The sequence below is a fragment of the Somniosus microcephalus genome, chromosome 34, assembly GCF_052327205.1.
Source record: "Somniosus microcephalus isolate GS21.2 chromosome 34, FLI_Smic_1.0, whole genome shotgun sequence".
Lineage (NCBI taxonomy): Eukaryota > Metazoa > Chordata > Chondrichthyes > Squaliformes > Somniosidae > Somniosus > Somniosus microcephalus.
The window spans coordinates 25,305,781-25,326,482 of NC_141020.1; the positions used below are offsets into that span (position 1 = coordinate 25,305,781).

General features: G+C 46.0%; 1 protein-coding gene across 2 annotated transcripts in view; it reads right to left on the reverse strand.

The window, feature by feature from the left end:
* LOC147096891 (synaptosomal-associated protein 25) overlaps nucleotides 1-20,702 on the reverse strand; it is a 300,271-nt gene that overhangs the window by 83,544 nt on the left and 196,025 nt on the right. The gene's annotated exons all lie outside the window — the stretch shown is intronic.

The following is a 20,702-nucleotide window of genomic DNA, read 5'->3' on the forward strand; positions in this document are numbered from 1 at the left end:
ACTCAGCCTAGACTGGGATTGAAACTCAGCCTAGACTGTGATTGAAACTCAGCCTAGACTGGGATTGAAACTCAGTCTAGACTGGGATTGAAACTCAGCCTAGACTGTGATTGATACTCAGCCTAGACTGGGATTGAAACTCAGCCTAGACTGGGATTGAAACTCAGCCTAGACCTGGGATTGAAACTCAGCCTAGACTGGGATTGAAACTCAGCCTAGACTGGGATTGAAACTCAGCCTAGACTGGGATTGAAACTCAGCCTAGACTGGGAATGAAACTCAGCCTAGACTGTGATTGAAACTCAGCGTAGACTGGGATTGAAACTCAGCATAGACTGGGATTGAAACTCAGCCTAGACTGGGATTGAAACTCAGCCTAGACCTGGGATTGAAACTCAGCCTAGACTGGGATTGAAACTCAGCACAGACTGGGATTGAAACTCAGCCTAGACTGGGATTGAAACTCAGCCTAGACTGGGAATGAAACTCAGCCTAGACTGTGATTGAAACTCAGCGTAGACTGGGATTGAAACTCAGCATAGACTGGGATTGAAACTCAGTCTAGACTGGGATTGAAACTCAGCCTAGACTGGGATTGAAACTCTGCCTAGACTGGGATTGAAACTCTGCCTAGACTGGGATTGAAACTCAGCCTAGACTGGGATTGAAACTCAGCCTAGACTGGGATTGAAACTCTGCCTAGGCTGGGATTGAAACTCATCCTAGACTGTGATTGAAACTCAGCCTAGACTGGGATTGAAACTCAGCACAGACTGTGATTGATACTCAGCCTAGACTGTGATTGAAACTCAGCCTGGACTGGGATTGAAACTCAGCCTAGACTGGGATTGAAACTCAGCCTAGACTGGGATTGAAACTCAGTCTAGACTGGGATTGAAACTCAGTCTAGACTGGGATTGAAACTCAGCCTAGACTGGGATTGAAACTCAGACTAGACTGGGATTGAAACTCAGCCTAGACTGGGATTGAAACTCAGCCTAGACTGGGATTGAAACTCAGCCTAGACTGGGATTGAAACTCAGCCTAGACTGGGATTGAAACTCAGCCTAGACTGGGATTGAAACTCAGTCTAGACTGGGATTGATACTCAGCCTAGACTGGGATAGAAACTCAGCCTAGACTGGGATTGAAACTCAGCCTAGACTGGGATTGAAACTCAGCCTAGACTGGGATTGAAACTCAGCCTAGACTGGGATTGAAACTCAGCCTAGACTGGGATTGAAACTCAGCCTAGACTGGGATTGAAACTCAGCCTAGACTGTGATTGAAACTCAGCCTAGACTGGTATTGAAACTCAGTCTAGACTGGGATTGAAACTCAGCCTAGACTGTGATTGATACTCAGCCTAGACTGGGATTGAAACTCAGCCTAGACTGGGATTGAAACTCAGCCTAGACCTGGGATTGAAACTCAGCCTAGACTGTGATTGAAACTCAGCCTAGACTGGGATTGAAACTCAGCCTAGACTGGGATTGAAACTCAGCCTAGACTGGGAATGAAACTCAGCCTAGACTGGGATTGAAACTCAGCCTAGACTGGGATTGAAACTCAGCGTAGACTGGGATTGAAACTCAGCATAGACTGGGATTGAAACTCAGTCTAGACTGGGATTGAAACTCAGCGTAGACTGGGATTGAAACTCAGCATAGACTGGGATTGAAACTCAGTCTAGACTGGGATTGAAACTCAGCCTAGACTGGGATTGAAACTCAGCCTAGACTGGGATTGAAACTCAGTCTGGACTGGGATTGAAACTCAGCCTAGACTGTGATTGAAACTCAGCCTAGACTGTGATTGAAACTCTGCCTAGACTGTGATTGAAACTCAGCCTAGACTGTGATTGAAACTCAGCCTAGACTGGGATTGATACTCATCCTAGACTGGGATTGAAACTCAGTCTAGACTGGGATTGAAACTCATCCTAGACTGGGATTGAAACTCAGCCTAGACTGGGATTGAAACTCAGCCTAGACTGTGATTGAAACTCAGCCTAGACTGGGATTGAAACTCATCCTAGACTGGGATTGAAACTCAGTCTAGACTGGGATTGAAACTCAGTCTAGACTGGGATTGAAACTCAGCCTAGACTGGGATCGAAACTCAGCCTAGACTGGGATTGAAACTCAGTCTAGACTGGGATTGAAACTCAGCCTAGACTGGGATTGAAACTCAGTCTAGACTGGGATTGAAACTCAGTCTAGACTGGGATCGAAACTCAGCCTAGACTGGGATCGAAACTCAGCCTAGACTGGGATTGAAACTCAGCCTAGACTGTGATTGAAACTCAGCCTAGACTGGGATTGAAACTCAGCCTAGACTGGGATTGAGACTCTGCCTAGACTGGGATTGAAACTCAGCCTAGACTGGGATTGAAACTCAGTCTAGACTGGGATTGAAACTCAGCCTAGACTGGGATTGAAACTCAGTCTAGACTGTGATTGAGACTCAGTCTAGACTGGGATTGAGACTCAGCCTAGACTGGGATTGAAACTCAGCCTAGACTGGGATTGAAACTCAGTCTAGACTGGGATTGAAACTCAGCCTAGACTGGGATTGAAACTCAGCCTAGACTGGGATTGAAACTCAGTCTAGACTGTGATTGAAACTCAGCCTAGACTGTGATTGAAACTCAGCCTAGACTGTGATTGAAACTCAGCCTGGACTGTGATTGAAACTCAGCCTAGACTGTGATTGAAACTCAGCCTAGACTGTGATTGAAACTCAGCCTAGACTGTGATTGAAACTCAGCCTAGACTGGGATTGATACTCATCCTAGACTGGGATTGAGACTCTGCCTAGACTGGGATTGAAACACAGTCTAGACTGTGATTGAAACTCAGCCTAGACTGTGATTGAAACTCAGCCTAGACTGGGATTGAAACTCAGCCTAGACTGGGATTGAAACTCAGCCTAGACTGGGATTGAAACTCATCCTAGACTGGGATTGAAACTCAGTCTAGACTGGGATTGAAACTCAGCCTAGGCTGGGATTGAAACTCATCCTAGACTGGGATTGAAACTCAGTCTAGACTGGGATTGAAACTCATCCTAGACTGGGATTGAAACTCAGCCTGGACTGGGATTGAAACTCAGCCTAGACTGTGATTGAAACTCAGCCTAGACTGTGATTGAAACTCAGCGTAGACTGGGATTGAAGCTCATCCTAGACTGGGATTGAAACTCAGCCTAGACTGTGATTGAAACTCATCCTAGACTGGGATTGAAACTCAGCCTAAACTGGGATTGAAACTCAGCCTAGACTGGGATTGAAACTCAGCGTAGACTGGGATTGAAACTCAGCCTAGACTGGGATTGAAACTCAGCCGAGACTGGGATTGAAACTCAGTCTAGACTGGGATTGAAACTCAGCCTAGACTGGGATTGAAACTCAGCCTAGACTGGGATTGAAACTCAGCCTAGACTGGGATTAAAACTCAGTCTAGACTGGGATTGAAACTCAGCCTAGACTGGGATTGAAACTCAGCCTAGACTGGTATTGAAACTCAGCCTAGACTGGGATTGAGACTCAGTCTAGACTGGGATTGAAACTCAGTCTAGACTGGGATTGAAACTCAGCCTAGACTGGGATTGAAACTCAGCCTAGACTGGGATTGAAACTCAGCCTAGACTGGGATTGAAACTCAGCCTAGACTGGGATTGAAACTCAGCCTAGACTGTGATTGAAACTCAGCCTAGACTGGGATTGAAACTCAGTCTAGACTGGGATTGAAACTCAGCCTAGACTGTGATTGATACTCAGCCTAGACTGGGATTGAAACTCAGCCTAGACTGGGATTGAAACTCAGCCTAGACTGGGATTGAAACTCAGACTAGACTGGGATTGAAACTCAGCCTAGACTGGGATTGAGACTCTGCCTAGACTGGGATTGAAACTCAGCCTAGACTGTGATTGATACTCAGCCTAGACTGTGATTGAAACTCAGCCTAGACTGTGATTGAAACTCAGCCTAGACTGTGATTGAAACTCAGCCTAGACTGGGATTGAAACTCAGTCTAGACTGGGATTGAAACTCAGCCTAGACTGGGATTGAAACTCAGCCTAGACTGAGATTGAAACTCAGCCTAGACTGGGATTGAAACTCAGTCTAGACTGGGATTGAAACTCAGCCTAGAATGGGATTGAAACTCAGCCTAGACTGGGATTGAAACTCAGCCTAGACTGGGATTGAAACTCAGCCTAGACTGGGATTGAAACTCAGCCTAGACTGTGATTGAAACTCAGCCTAGACTGGGATTGAAACTCAGCCTAGACTGGGATTGAAACTCAGTCTGGACTGGGATTGAAACTCAGCCTAGAATGGGATTGAAACTCAGCCTAGACTGGGATTGAAACTCAGTCTAGACTGGGATTGAAACTCAGCCTAGACTGTGATTGAAACTCTGCCTAGACTGGGATTGAAACTCAGCCTAGACTGTGATTGAAACTCAGCCTAGACTGTGATTGAAACTCAGCCTAGACTGGGATTGATACACATCCTAGACTGGGATTGAAACTCAGTCTAGACTGGGATTGAAACTCATCCTAGACTGGGATTGAAACTCAGCCTAGACTGGGGTTGAAACTCATCCTAGACTGGGATTGAAACTCAGTCTAGACTGGGATTGAAACTCATCCTAGACTGGGATTGAAACTCAGCCTAGACTGGGATTGAAACTCATCCTAGACTGGGATCGAAACTCAGCCTAGACTGGGATTGAAACTCAGCCTAGACTGGGATCGAAACTCAGTCTAGACTGGGATCGAAACTCAGCCTAGACTGGGATCGAAACTCAGCCTAGACTGGGATTGAAACTCAGCCTAGACTGGGATCGAAACTCAGCCTAGACTGGGATTGAAACTCAGCCTAGACTGGGATTGAAACTCAGCCTAGACTGGGATTGAAACTCAGCCTAGACTGGGATTGAAACTCAGCCTAGACTGGGATTGAAACTCAGCCTAGACTGGGATTGAAACTCAGCCTAGACTGGGATTGAAACTCAGCCTAGACTGGGATTGAAACTCAGCCTAGACTGGGATTGAAACTCAGTCTAGACTGGGATTGAAACTCAGCCTAGACTGGGATTGAAACTCAGCACAGTCTGTGATTGAAACTCATCCTAGACTGGGATTGAAACTCAGCCTAGACTGGGATTGAAACTCAGTCTAGACTGGGATTGAAACTCAGTCTAGACTGGGATTGAAACTCAGCCTAGACTGGGATTGAAACTCAGTCTAGACTGGGATTGAAACTCATCCTAGACTGGGATTGAAACTCAGCCTAGACTGAGATTGAAACTCAGACTAGACTGGGATTGAAACTCAGCCTAGACTGGGATTGAAACTCAGTCTAGACCGGGATTGAAACTCAGACTAGACTGGGATTGATACTCAGCCTAGACTGGGATTGAAACTCAGCCTAGACTGGGATTGAAACTCAGTCTAGACTGGGATTGAAACTCATCCTAGACTGGGATTGAAACTCAGCCTAGACTGAGATTGAAACTCAGACTACACTGGGATTGAAACTCAGCCTAGACTGGGATTGAAACTCAGTCTAGACTGGGATTGAAATTCAGCCTAGAATGGGATTGAAACTCAGCCTAGAATGGGATTAAAACTCAGCCTAGACTGGGATTGAAACTCAGTCTAGACTGTGATTGAAACTCAGCCTAGATTGGGATTGAAACTCAGCCTAGACTGGGATTGAAACTCAGCCTAGAATGGGATTAAAACTCAGCCTAGACTGGGATTGAAACTCAGCCTAGACTGGGATTGAAACTCAGCCTAGACTGGGATTGAAACTCAGCCTAGACTGGGATTGAAACTCAGCCTAGACTGGGATTGAAACTCAGTCTAGACTGGGATTGAAACTCAGCCTAGACTGGGATTGAAACTCAGCCTAGACTGGGATTGAAACTCAGCCTAGACTGGGATTGAAACTCAGCCTAGACTGGGATTGAAACTCAGCCTAGACTGGGATTGAAACTCAGTCTAGACTGGGATTGAAACTCAGCCTAGACTGGGATTGAAACTCAGCCTAGACTGGGATTGAAACTCAGTCTAGACTGGGATTGAAACTCAGCCTAGACTGTGATTGATACTCAGCCTAGACTGGGATTGAAACTCAGCCTAGACTGGGATTGAAACTCAGCCTAGACTGGGATTGAAACTCAGCCTAGACTGGGATTGAAACTCAGCCTAGACTGGGATTGAAACTCAGACTAGACTGGGATTAAAACTCAGCCTAGACTGGGATTGAAACTCAGCCTAGACTGTGATTGATACTCAGCCTAGACTGTGATTGAAACTCAGCCGAGACTGGGATTGAAACTCAGCCTAGACTGGGATTGAAACTCAGTCTGGACTGGGATTGAAACTCAGCCTAGAATGGGATTGAAACTCAGCCTAGACTGGGATTGAAACTCAGTCTAGACTGGGATTGAAACTCAACCTAGAATGGGATTGAAACTCAGACTAGACTAGGATTGATACTCAGTCTAGACTGGGATTGAAACTCAGTCTAGACTGGGATTGAAACTCAGCCTAGACTGTGATTGAAACTCTGCCTAGACTGTGATTGAAACTCAGCCTAGACTGTGATTGAAACTCAGCCTAGACTGTGATTGAAACTCAGCCTAGACTGGGATTGATACTCATCCTAGACTGGGATTGAAACTCAGTCTAGACTGGGATTGAAACTCATCCTAGACTGGGATTGAAACTCAGCCTAGACTGGGATTGAAACTCATCATAGACTGGGATTGAAACTCAGTCTAGACTGGGATTGAAACTCATCCTAGACTGGGATTGAAACTCAGCCTAGACTGGGATTGAAACTCATCCTAGACTGGGATCGAAACTCAGCCTAGACTGGGATTGAAACTCAGCCTAGACTGGGATCGAAACTCAGTCTAGACTGGGATTGAAACTCAGCCTAGACTGGGATTGAAACTCAGCCTAGACTGAGATTGAAACTCAGCCTAGACTGGGATTGAAACTCAGCCTAGACTGGGATTGAAACTCAGTCTAGACTGGGATTGAAACTCAGCCTAGACTGGGATTGAAACTCAGCCTAGACTGGGATTGAAACTCAGCCTAGACTGGGATTGAAACTCAGCCTAGACTGGGATTGAAACTCAGCCTAGACTGGGATTGAAACTCAGCCTAGACTGTGATTGAAACTCAGTCTAGACTGGGATTGAAACTCAGACTAGACTGGGATTGAAACTCAGCCTAGACTGTGATTGAAACTCAGTCTAGACTGGGATTGAAACTCAGTCTAGACTGGGATTGAAACTCAGCCTAGACTGGGATTGAAACGCAGCCTAGACTGGGATTGAAACTCAGCCTAGACTGGGATTGAAACTCAGCCTAGACTGGGATTGAAACTCAGTCTAGACTGGGATTGAAACTCAGCCTAGACTGGGATTGAAACTCAGCCTAGACTGTGATTGAAACTCAGTCTAGACTGGGATTGAAACTCAGTCTAGACTGGGATTGAAACTCAGCCTAGACTGGGATTGAAACTCAGCACAGTCTGTGATTGAAACTCATCCTAGACTGGGATTGAAACTCAGCCTAGACTGGGATTGAAACTCAGTCTAGACTGGGATTGAAACTCAGTCTAGACTGGGATTGAAACTCAGCCTAGACTGGGATTCAAACTCAGTCTAGACTGGGATTGAAACTCATCCTAGACTGGGATTGAAACTCAGCCTAGACTGAGATTGAAACTCAGCCTAGACTGGGATTGAAACTCAGCCTAGAATGGGATTGAAACTCAGCCTAGACTGGGATTGAAACTCAGTCGAGACTGGGATTGAAATTCAGCCTAGAATGGGATTGAAACTCAGCCTAGAATGGGATTAAAACTCATCCTAGACTGGGATTGAAACTCAGTCTAGACTGTGATTGAAACTCACCCTAGACTGGGATTGAAACTCAGCCTAGACTGGGATTGAAATTCAGCCGAGACTGGGATCGAAACTCAGCCTAGACTGAGATTGAAACTCACCCTAGACTGGGATTGAAACTCAGCCTAGACTGGGATTGAAATTCAGCCGAGACTGGGATTGAAACTCAGCCTAGACTGGGATTGAAACTCTGCCTAGACTGGGATTGAAACTCAGCCTAGACTGGGATTGAAACTCTGCCTAGGCTGGTATTGAAACTCAGCCTAGACTGTGATTGAAACTCAGCCTAGACTGGGATTGAAACTCTGCCTAGACTGGGATTGAAACTCAGCCTAGACTGGGATTGAAACTCAGTCTAGACTGGGATTGAAACTCAGCCTAGACTGGGATTGAAACTCAGCATAGGCCTGGGATTGAAACTCAGTCTAGACTGGGATTGAAACTCAGCCTAGACTGGGATTGAAACTCAGTCTAGACTGGGATTGAAACTCAGCCTAGACTGGGATTGAAACTCAGCCTAGACTGGGATTGAAACTCAGCCTAGACTGGGATTGAAACTCAGCCTAGACTGGGATTGAAACTCAGTCTAGACTGTGATTGAAACTCAGCCTAGACTGGGATTGATACTCATCCTAGACTGGGATTGAAACTCAGCCTAGACTGTGATTGAAACTCAGTCTAGACTGGGATTGATACTCATCCTAGACTGCGATTGAAACTCAGCCTAGACTGAGATTGAAACTCACCCTAGACTGGGATTGAAACTCACCCTAGACTGGGATTGAAACTCAGCCTAGACTGGGATTGAAACTCAGCCTAGACTGGGATCGAAACTCAGCCTAGACTGAGATTCAAACTCACCCTAGACTGGGATTGAAACTCAGCCTAGACTGGGATTGAAATTCAGCCTAGACTGGGATTGAAACTCAGCCTAGACTGGGATTGAAACTCTGCCTAGACTGGGATTGAAACTCTGCCTAGACTGGGATTGAAACTCAGCCTAGACTGGGATTGAAACTCAGCCTAGACTGGGATTGAAACTCAGCACAGACTGGGATTGAAACTCAGCCTAGACTGTGATTGAAACTCAGCCTAGACTGGGATTGAAACTCAGCCTAGACTGGGATTGAAACTCAGACTAGACTGGGATTGAAACTCAGCCTAGACTGGGATTGAAACACAGCCTAGACTGGGATTGAAACTCAGCCTAGACTGGGATTGAAACTCAGCCTAGACTGGGATTGAAACTCAGCCTAGACTGGGATTGAAACTCAGCCTAGACTGTGATTGAAACTCAGTCTAGACTGGGATTGAAACTCAGCCTAGACTGGGATTGAAACTCAGTCTAGACTGGGATTGAAACTCAGTCTAGACTGGGATTGAAACTCAGCCTAGACTGGGATTGAAACTCAGTCTAGACTGGGATTGAAACTCATCCTAGACTGGGATTGAAACTCAGACTAGACTGTGATTGAAACTCAGCCTAGACTGGGATTGAAACTCAGCCTAGACTGTGATTGATACTCAGCCTAGACTGGGATTGAAACTCAGTCTAGACTGGGATTGAAACTCAGCCTAGACTGGGATTGAAACTCAGCCTAGACTGGGATTGAAACTCAGTCTAGACTGGGATTGAAACTCAGCCTAGACTGGGATTGAAACTCAGCCTAGACTGGGATTGAAACTCAGCCTAGACTGGGATTGAAACTCAGTCTAGACTGGGATTGAAACTCATCCTAGACTGGGATTGAAACTCAGACTAGACTGTGATTGAAACTCAGCCTAGACTGGGATTGAAACTCAGCCTAGACTGTGATTGATACTCAGCCTAGACTGGGATTGAAACTCAGTCTAGACTGGGATTGAAACTCAGCATAGGCCTGGGATTGAAACTCAGCCTAGACTGGGATTGATACTCAGTCTAGACTGGGATTGAAAATCAGCCTCGACTGGGATTGAAACTCAGCCTAGACTGGGATTGAAACTCAGCCTAGACTGGGATTGAAACTCAGCCTAGACTGGGATTGAAACTCAGTCTAGACTGGGATTGAAACTCAGCCTAGACTGGGATTGAAACTCAGCCTAGACTGGGATTGAAACTCAGCCTAGACTGGGATTGAAACTCAGTCTAGACTGGGATTGAAACTCAGCCTAGACTGGGATTGAAACTCAGCCTAGACTGGGATTGAAACTCAGTCTAGACTGGGATTGAAACTCAGCCTAGACTGTGATTGAAACTCTGCCTAGACTGTGATTGAAACTCAGCCTAGACTGTGATTGAAACTCAGCACAGACTGGGATTGAAACTCAGCCTAGACTGTGATTGAAACTCAGCCTAGACTGGGATTGATACTCAGTCTAGACTGGGATTGAAACTCAGCCTAGACGGGGAATGAAACTCAGTCTAGACTGGGATTGAAACTCAGCCTAGACTGGGATTGAAACTCAGTCTAGACTGGGATTGAAACTCAGCCTAGACTGGGATTGAAACTCAGCCTAGACTGGGATTGAAACTCAGCCTAGACTGAGATTGAAACTCAGCCTAGACTGGGATTGAAACTCAGCCTAGAATGGGATTGAAACTCACCCTAGACTGGGATTGAAACTCAGCCTAGACTGTGATTGAAACTCAGTCTAGACTGGGATTGAAACTCTGCCTAGACTGGGATTGAAACTCAGTCTAGACTGGGATTGAAACTCAGCCTAGACTGGGATTGAAACTCAGCCTAGACTGTGATTGAAACTCAGCCTAGACTGAGATTGAAACTCAGTCTAGACTGGGATTGAAACTCAGCCGAGACTGGGATTGAAACTCAGCCTAGACCTGGGATTGAAACTCAGTCTAGACTGGGATTGAAACTCTGCCTAGACTGGGATTGAAACTCAGCCTAGACTGGGATTGAAACTCAGCCTAGACTGGGATTGAAACTCAGCCTAGACTGGGATTGAAACTCAGCCTAGACTGTGAATGAAACTCAGCCTAGACTGGGATTGAAACTCACCCTAGACTGTGATTGAAACTCAGCCTAGACTGGGATTGAAACTCAGCCTAGACTGGGATTGAAACTCAGCCTAGACTGGGATTGAAACTCAGCCTAGACTGGGATTGAAACTCAGCCTAGACTGGGATTGAAACTCAGCCTAGACTGGGATTGAAACTCAGACTAGACTGGGATTGAAACTCAGCCTAGACTGGGATTGAAACTCAGCCTAGACTGGGATTGAAACTCAGCCTAGACTGAGATTGAAACTCAGTCTAGACTGGGATTGAAACTCAGCCGAGACTGGGATTGAAACTCAGCCTAGACTGTGATTGATACTCATCCTAGACTGGGATTGAAACTCAGCCTAGACTGGGATTGAAACTCATCCTAGACTGGGATTGAAACTCAGTCTAGACTGGGATTGAAACTCATCCTAGACTGGGATTGAAACTCAGCCTAGACTGGGATTGAAACTCAGCCTAGACTGAGATTGAAACTCAGTCTAGACTGGGATTGAAACTCAGCCTAGACTGGGATTGAAACTCAGCCTAGACTGTGATTGATACTCATCCTAGACTGGGATTGAAACTCAGTCTAGACTGGGATTGAAACTCATCCTAGACTGGGATTGAAACTCAGTCTAGACTGGGATTGAAACTCATCCTAGACTGGGATTGAAACTCAGCCTAGACTGGGATTGAAACTCAGCCTAGACTGGGATTGAAACTCAGCCTAGACTGGGATTGAAACTCAGCCTAGACTGGGATTGAAACTCAGCCTAGACTGAGATTGAAACTCAGACTAGACTGGGATTGAAACTCTGCCTAGACTGGGATTGAAACTCAGCCTAGACTGGGATTGAAACTCAGCCTAGACTGGGATTGAAACTCAGCCTAGACTGGGATTGAAACTCAGACTAGACTGGGATTGAAACTCAGCCTAGACTGGGATTGAAACTCAGCCTAGACTGGGATTGAAACTCAGACTAGACTGGGATTGAAACTCTGCCTAGACTGGGATTGAAACTCAGCCTAGACTGGGATTGAAACTCTGCCTAGACTGTGATTGAAACTCAGCCTAGACTGTGATTGAAACTCAGCCTAGACTGGGATTGAAACTCAGCCTAGACTGGGATTGAAACTCAGCCTAGACTGGGATTGAAACTCAGCCTAGACTGGGATTGATACTCAGTCTAGACTGGGATTGAAACTCAGCCTAGACTGGGATTGAAACTCAGCCTAGACTGTGATTGAAACTCTGCCTAGACTGGGATTGAAACTCAGCCTAGACTGGGATTGATACTCAGTCTAGACTGGGATTGAAACTCAGCCTAGACTGGGATTGAAACTCAGTCTAGACTGGGATTGAAACTCAGCCTAGACTGGGATTGAAACTCAGTCTAGACTGGGATTGAAACTCAGTCTAGACTGGGATTGAAACTCAGCCTAGACTGGGATTGAAACTCAGTCTAGACTGGGATTGTAACTCAGTCTAGACTGTGACTGATACTCAGCCTAGACTGGGATTGAAACTCAGCCTAGACTGGGATTGAAACTCTGCCTAGACTGGGATTGAAACTCTGCCTAGACTGGGATTGAAACTCAGCCTAGACTGGGATTGAAACTCTGCCTAGGCTGGTATTGAAACTCAGCCTAGACTGTGATTGAAACTCAGCGTAGACTGGTATTGAAACTCAGTCTAGACAGGGATTGAAACTCAGCCTAGACTGGGATTGAAACTCTGCCGAGACTGGGATTGAAACTCTGCCTAGACTGGGATTGAAACTCAGCCTAGACTGGGATTGAAACTCAGCCTAGACTGGGATTGAAACTCTGCCTAGGCTGGGATTGAAACTCATCCTAGACTGTGATTGAAACTCAGCCTAGACTGGGATTGAAACTCAGCACAGACTGTGATTGATACTCAGCCTAGACTGTGATTGAAACTCAGCCTAGACTGGGATTGAAACTCAGCCTAGACTGGGATTGAAACTCAGCCTAGACTGGGATTGAAACTCAGTCTAGACTGGGATTGAAACTCAGTCTAGACTGGGATTGAAACTCAGCCTAGACTGGGATTGAAACTCAGACTAGACTGGGATTGAAACTCAGCCTAGACTGGGATTGAAACTCAGCCTAGACTGGGATTGAAACTCAGCCTAGACTGGGATTGAAACTCAGCCTAGACTGGGATTGAAACTCAGCCTAGACTGGGATTGAAACTCAGTCTAGACTGGGATTGATACTCAGCCTAGACTGGGATTGAAACTCAGTCTAGACTGGGATTGAAACTCAGCCTAGACTGGGATTGAAACTCAGCCTAGACTGGGATTGAAACTCAGCCTAGACTGGGATTGAGACTCAGTCTAGACTGGGATTGAAACTCAGTCTAGACTGGGATTGAAACTCAGCCTAGACTGGGATTGAAACTCAGCCTAGACTGGGATTGAAACTCAGCCTAGACTGGGATTGAAACTCAGCCTAGACTGGGATTGAAACTCAGCCTAGACTGTGATTGAAACTCAGCCTAGACTGGGATTGAAACTCAGTCTAGACTGGGATTGAAACTCAGCCTAGACTGTGATTGATACTCAGCCTAGACTGGGATTGAAACTCAGCCTAGACTGGGATTGAAACTCAGCCTAGACCTGGGATTGAAACTCAGCCTAGACTGGGATTGAAACTCAGCCTAGACTGGGATTGAAACTCAGCCTAGACTGGGATTGAAACTCAGCCTAGACTTGGAATGAAACTCAGCCTAGACTGTGATTGAAACTCAGCGTAGACTGGGATTGAAACTCAGCATAGACTGGGATTGAAACTCAGCCTAGACTGGGATTGAAACTCAGCCTAGACCTGGGATTGAAACTCAGCCTAGACTGGGATTGAAACTCAGCACAGACTGGGATTGAAACTCAGCCTAGACTGGGATTGAAACTCAGCCTAGACTGGGAATGAAACTCAGCCTAGACTGTGATTGAAACTCAGCGTAGACTGGGATTGAAACTCAGCATAGACTGGGATTGAAACTCAGTCTAGACTGGGATTGAAACTCAGCCTAGACTGGGATTGAAACTCTGCCTAGACTGGGATTGAAACTCTGCCTAGACTGGGATTGAAACTCAGCCTAGACTGGGATTGAAACTCAGCCTAGACTGGGATTGAAACTCTGCCTAGGCTGGGATTGAAACTCATCCTAGACTGTGATTGAAACTCAGCCTAGACTGGGATTGAAACTCAGCACAGACTGTGATTGATACTCAGCCTAGACTGTGATTGAAACTCAGCCTAGACTGGGATTGAAACTCAGCCTAGACTGGGATTGAAACTCAGCCTAGACTGGGATTGAAACTCAGTCTAGACTGGGATTGAAACTCAGTCTAGACTGGGATTGAAACTCAGCCTAGACTGGGATTGAAACTCAGACTAGACTGGGATTGAAACTCAGCCTAGACTGGGATTGAAACTCAGCCTAGACTGGGATTGAAACTCAGCCTAGACTGGGATTGAAACTCAGCCTAGACTGGGATTGAAACTCAGCCTAGACTGGGATTGAAACTCAGTCTAGACTGGGATTGATACTCAGCCTAGACTGGGATAGAAACTCAGTCTAGACTGGGATTGAAACTCAGCCTAGACTGGGATTGAAACTCAGCCTAGACTGGGATTGAAACTCAGCCTAGACTGGGATTGAAACTCAGCCTAGACTGGGATTGAAACTCAGCCTAGACTGGGATTGAAACTCAGCCTAGACTGGGATTGAAACTCAGCCTAGACTGGGATTGAAACTCAGCCTAGACTGTGATTGAAACTCAGCCTAGACTGGTATTGAAACTCAGTCTAGACTGGGATTGAAACTCAGCCTAGACTGTGATTGATACTCAGCCTAGACTGGGATTGAAACTCAGCCTAGACTGGGATTGAAACTCAGCCTAGACCTGGGATTGAAACTCAGCCTAGACTGTGATTGAAACTCAGCCTAGACTGGGATTGAAACTCAGCCTAGACTGGGATTGAAACTCAGCCTAGACTGGGAATGAAACTCAGCCTAGACTGGGATTGAAACTCAGCCTAGACTGGGATTGAAACTCAGCGTAGACTGGGATTGAAACTCAGCATAGACTGGGATTGAAACTCAGTCTAGACTGGGATTGAAACTCAGCGTAGACTGGGATTGAAACTCAGCATAGACTGGGATTGAAACTCAGTCTAGACTGGGATTGAAACTCAGCCTAGACTGGGATTGAAACTCAGCCTAGACTGGGATTGAAACTCAGTCTGGACTGGGATTGAAACTCAGCCTAGACTGTGATTGAAACTCAGCCTAGACTGTGATTGAAACTCTGCCTAGACTGTGATTGAAACTCAGCCTAGACTGTGATTGAAACTCAGCCTAGACTGGGATTGATACTCATCCTAGACTGGGATTGAAACTCAGTCTAGACTGGGATTGAAACTCATCCTAGACTGGGATTGAAACTCAGCCTAGACTGGGATTGAAACTCAGCCTAGACTGTGATTGAAACTCAGCCTAGACTGGGATTGAAACTCATCCTAGACTGGGATTGAAACTCAGTCTAGACTGGGATTGAAACTCAGTCTAGACTGGGATTGAAACTCAGCCTAGACTGGGATCGAAACTCAGCCTAGACTGGGATTGAAACTCAGTCTAGACTGGGATTGAAACTCAGCCTAGACTGGGATTGAAACTCAGTCTAGACTGGGATTGAAACTCAGTCTAGACTGGGATCGAAACTCAGCCTAGACTGGGATCGAAACTCAGCCTAGACTGGGATTGAAACTCAGCCTAGACTGTGATTGAAACTCAGCCTAGACTGGGATTGAAACTCAGCCTAGACTGGGATTGAGACTCTGCCTAGACTGGGATTGAAACTCAGCCTAGACTGGGATTGAAACTCAGTCTAGACTGGGATTGAAACTCAGCCTAGACTGGGATTGAAACTCAGTCTAGACTGTGATTGAGACTCAGTCTAGACTGGGATTGAGACTCAGCCTAGACTGGGATTGAAACTCAGCCTAGACTGGGATTGAAACTCAGTCTAGACTGGGATTGAAACTCAGCCTAGACTGGGATTGAAACTCAGCCTAGACTGGGATTGAAACTCAGTCTAGACTGTGATTGAAACTCAGCCTAGACTGTGATTGAAACTCAGCCTAGACTGTGATTGAAACTCAGCCTGGACTGTGATTGAAACTCAGCCTAGACTGTGATTGAAACTCAGCCTAGACTGTGATTGAAACTCAGCCTAGACTGTGATTGAAACTCAGCCTAGACTGGGATTGATACTCATCCTAGACTGGGATTGAGACTCTGCCTAGACTGGGATTGAAACACAGTCTAGACTGTGATTGAAACTCAGCCTAGACTGTGATTGAAACTCAGCCTAGACTGGGATTGAAACTCAGCCTAGACTGGGATTGAAACTCAGCCTAGACTGGGATTGAAACTCATCCTAGACTGGGATTGAAACTCAGTCTAGACTGGGATTGAAACTCAGCCTAGGCTGGGATTGAAACTCATCCTAGACTGGGATTGAAACTCAGTCTAGACTGGGATTGAAACTCATCCTAGACTGGGATTGAAACTCAGCCTGGACTGGGATTGAAACTCAGCCTAGACTGTGATTGAAACTCAGCCTAGACTGTGATTGAAACTCAGCGTAGACTGGGATTGAAACTCATCCTAGACTGGGATTGAAACTCAGCCTAGACTGTGATTGAAACTCATCCTAGACTGGGATTGAAACTCAGCCTAAACTGGGATTGAAACTCAGCCTAGACTGGGATTGAAACTCAGCGTAGACTGGGATTGAAACTCAGCCTAGACTGGGATTGAAACTCAGCCGAGACTGGGATTGAAACTCAGTCTAGACTGGGATTGAAACTCAGCCTAGACTGGGATTGAAACTCAGCCTAGACTGGGATTGAAACTCAGCCTAGACTGGGATTAAAACTCAGTCTAGACTGGGATTGAAACTCAGCCTAGACTGGGATTGAAACTCAGCCTAGACTGGTATTGAAACTCAGCCTAGACTGGGATTGAGACTCAGTCTAGACTGGGATTGAAACTCAGTCTAGACTGGGATTGAAACTCAGCCTAGACTGGGATTGAAACTCAGCCTAGACTGGGATTGAAACTCAGCCTAGACTGGGATTGAAACTCAGCCTAGACTGGGATTGAAACTCAGCCTAGACTGTGATTGAAACTCAGCCTAGACTGGGATTGAAACTCAGTCTAGACTGGGATTGAAACTCAGCCTAGACTGTGATTGATACTCAGCCTAGACTGGGATTGAAACTCAGCCTAGACTGGGATTGAAACTCAGCCTAGACTGGGATTGAAACTCAGACTAGACTGGGATTGAAACTCAGCCTAGACTGGGATTGAGACTCTGCCTAGACTGTGATTGAAACTCAGCCTAGACTGGGATTGAAACTCAGCCTAGACTGTGATTGAAACTCAGCCTAGACTGTGATTGAAACTCAGCCTAGACTGGGATTGAAACTCAGCATAGACTGGGATTGAAACTCAGTCTAGACTGGGATTGATACTCAGCCTAGACTGTGATTGAAACTCAGCCTAGACTGTGATTGAAACTCAGCCTAGACTGTGATTGAAACTCAGCCTAGACTGGGATTGAAACTCAGTCTAGACTGGGATTGAAACTCAGCCTAGACTGTGATTGATACTCAGCCTAGACTGTGATTGAAACTCAGCCTAGACTGTGATTGAAACTCTGCCTAGACTGGGATTGAAACTCAGCCTAGACTGGGATTGAAACTCAGCCTAGACTGAGATTGAAACTCAGCCTAGACTGGGATTGAAACTCAGTCTAGACTGGGATTGAAACTCAGCCTAGAATGGGATTGAAACTCAGCCTAGACTGGGATTGAAACTCAGCCTAGACTGGGATTGAAACTCAGCCTAGACTGGGATTGAAACTCAGCCTAGACTGTGATTGAAACTCAGCCTAGACTGGGATTGAAACTCAGCCTAGACTGGGATTGAAACTCAGTCTGGACTGGGATTGAAACTCAGCCTAGAATGGGATTGAAACTCAGCCTAGACTGGGATTGAAACTCAGTCTAGACTGGGATTGAAACTCAGCCTAGACTGTGATTGAAACTCTGCCTAGACTGGGATTGAAACTCAGCCTAGACTGTGATTGAAACTCAGCCTAGACTGTGATTGAAACTCAGCCTAGACTGGGATTGATACACATCCTAGACTGGGATTGAAACTCAGTCTAGACTGGGATTGAAACTCATCCTAGACTGGGATTGAAACTCAGCCTAGACTGGGGTTGAAACTCATCCTAGACTGGGATTGAAACTCAGTCTAGACTGGGATTGAAACTCATCCTAGACTGGGATTGAAACTCAGCCTAGACTGGGATTGAAACTCATCCTAGACTGGGATCGAAACTCAGCCTAGACTGGGATTGAAACTCAGCCTAGACTGGGATCGAAACTCAGTCTAGACTGGGATCGAAACTCAGCCTAGACTGGGATCGAAACTCAGCCTAGACTGGGATTGAAACTCAGCCTAGACTGGGATCGAAACTCAGCCTAGACTGGGATTGAAACTCAGCCTAGACTGGGATTGAAACTCAGCCTAGACTGGGATTGAAACTCAGCCTAGACTGGGATTGAAACTCAGCCTAGACTGGGATTGAAACTCAGCCTAGACTGGGATTGAAACTCAGCCTAGACTGGGATTGAAACTCAGCCTAGACTGGGATTGAAACTCAGCCTAGACTGGGATTGAAACTCAGCCTAGACTGGGATTGAAACTCAGTCTAGACTGGGATTGAAACTCAGCCTAGACTGGGATTGAAACTCAGCACAGTCTGTGATTGAAACTCATCCTAGACTGGGATTGAAACTCAGCCTAGACTGGGATTGAAACTCAGTCTAGACTGGGATTGAAACTCAGTCTAGACTGGGATTGAAACTCAGCCTAGACTGGGATTGAAACTCAGTCTAGACTGGGATTGAAACTCATCCTAGACTGGGATTGAAACTCAGCCTAGACTGAGATTGAAACTCAGACTAGACTGGGATTGAAACTCAGCCTAGACTGGGATTGAAACTCAGTCTAGACTGGGATTGAAACTCAGACTAGACTGGGATTGATACTCAGCCTAGACTGGGATTGAAACTCAGCCTAGACTGGGATTGAAACTCAGTCTAGACTGGGATTGAAACTCATCCTAGACTGGGATTGAAACTCAGCCTAGACTGAGATTGAAACTCAGACTACACTGGGATTGAAACTCAGCCTAGACTGGGATTGAAACTCAGTCTAGACTGGGATTGAAATTCAGCCTAGAATGGGATTGAAACTCAGCCTAGAATGGGATTAAAACTCAGCCTAGACTGGGATTGAAACTCAGTCTAGACTGTGATTGAAACTCAGCCTAGACTGGGATTGAAACTCAGCCTAGACTGGGATTGAAACTCAGCCTAGAATGGGATTAAAACTCAGCCTAGACTGGGATTGAAACTCAGCCTAGACTGGGATTGAAACTCAGCCTAGACTGGGATTGAAACTCAGCCTAGACTGGGATTGAAACTCAGCCTAGACTGGGATTGAAACTCAGTCTAGACTGGGATTGAAACTCAGCCTAGACTGGGATTGAAACTCAGCCTAGACTGGGATTGAAACTCAGCCTAGACTGGGATTGAAACTCAGCCTAGACTGGGATTGAAACTCAGCCTAGACTGGGATTGAAACTCAGTCTAGACTGGGATTGAAACTCAGCCTAGACTGGGATTGAAACTCAGCCTAGACTGGGATTGAAACTCAGTCTAGACTGGGATTGAAACTCAGCCTAGACTGTGATTGATACTCAGCCTAGACTGGGATTGAAACTCAGCCTAGACTGGGATTGAAACTCAGCCTAGACTGGGATTGAAACTCAGCCTAGACTGGGATTGAAACTCAGCCTAGACTGGGATTGAAACTCAGACTAGACTGGGATTAAAACTCAGCCTAGACTGGGATTGAAACTCAGCCTAGACTGTGATTGATACTCAGCCTAGACTGTGATTGAAACTCAGCCGAGACTGGGATTGAAACTCAGCCTAGACTGGGATTGAAACTCAGTCTGGACTGGGATTGAAACTCAGCCTAGAATGGGATTGAAACTCAGCCTAGACTGGGATTGAAACTCAGTCTAGACTGGGATTGAAACTCAACCTAGAATGGGATTGAAACTCAGACTAGACTAGGATTGATACTCAGTCTAGACTGGGATTGAAACTCAGTCTAGACTGGGATTGAAACTCAGCCTAGACTGTGATTGAAACTCTGCCTAGACTGTGATTGAAACTCAGCCTAGACTGTGATTGAAACTCAGCCTAGACTGTGATTGAAACTCAGCCTAGACTGGGATTGATACTCATCCTAGACTGGGATTGAAACTCAGTCTAGACTGGGATTGAAACTCATCCTAGACTGGGATTGAAACTCAGCCTAGACTGGGATTGAAACTCATCATAGACTGGGATTGAAACTCAGTCTAGACTGGGATTGAAACTCATCCTAGACTGGGATTGAAACTCAGCCTAGACTGGGATTGAAACTCATCCTAGACTGGGATCGAAACTCAGCCTAGACTGGGATTGAAACTCAGCCTAGACTGGGATCGAAACTCAGTCTAGACTGGGATTGAAACTCAGCCTAGACTGGGATTGAAACTCAGCCTAGACTGAGATTGAAACTCAGCCTAGACTGGGATTGAAACTCAGCCTAGACTGG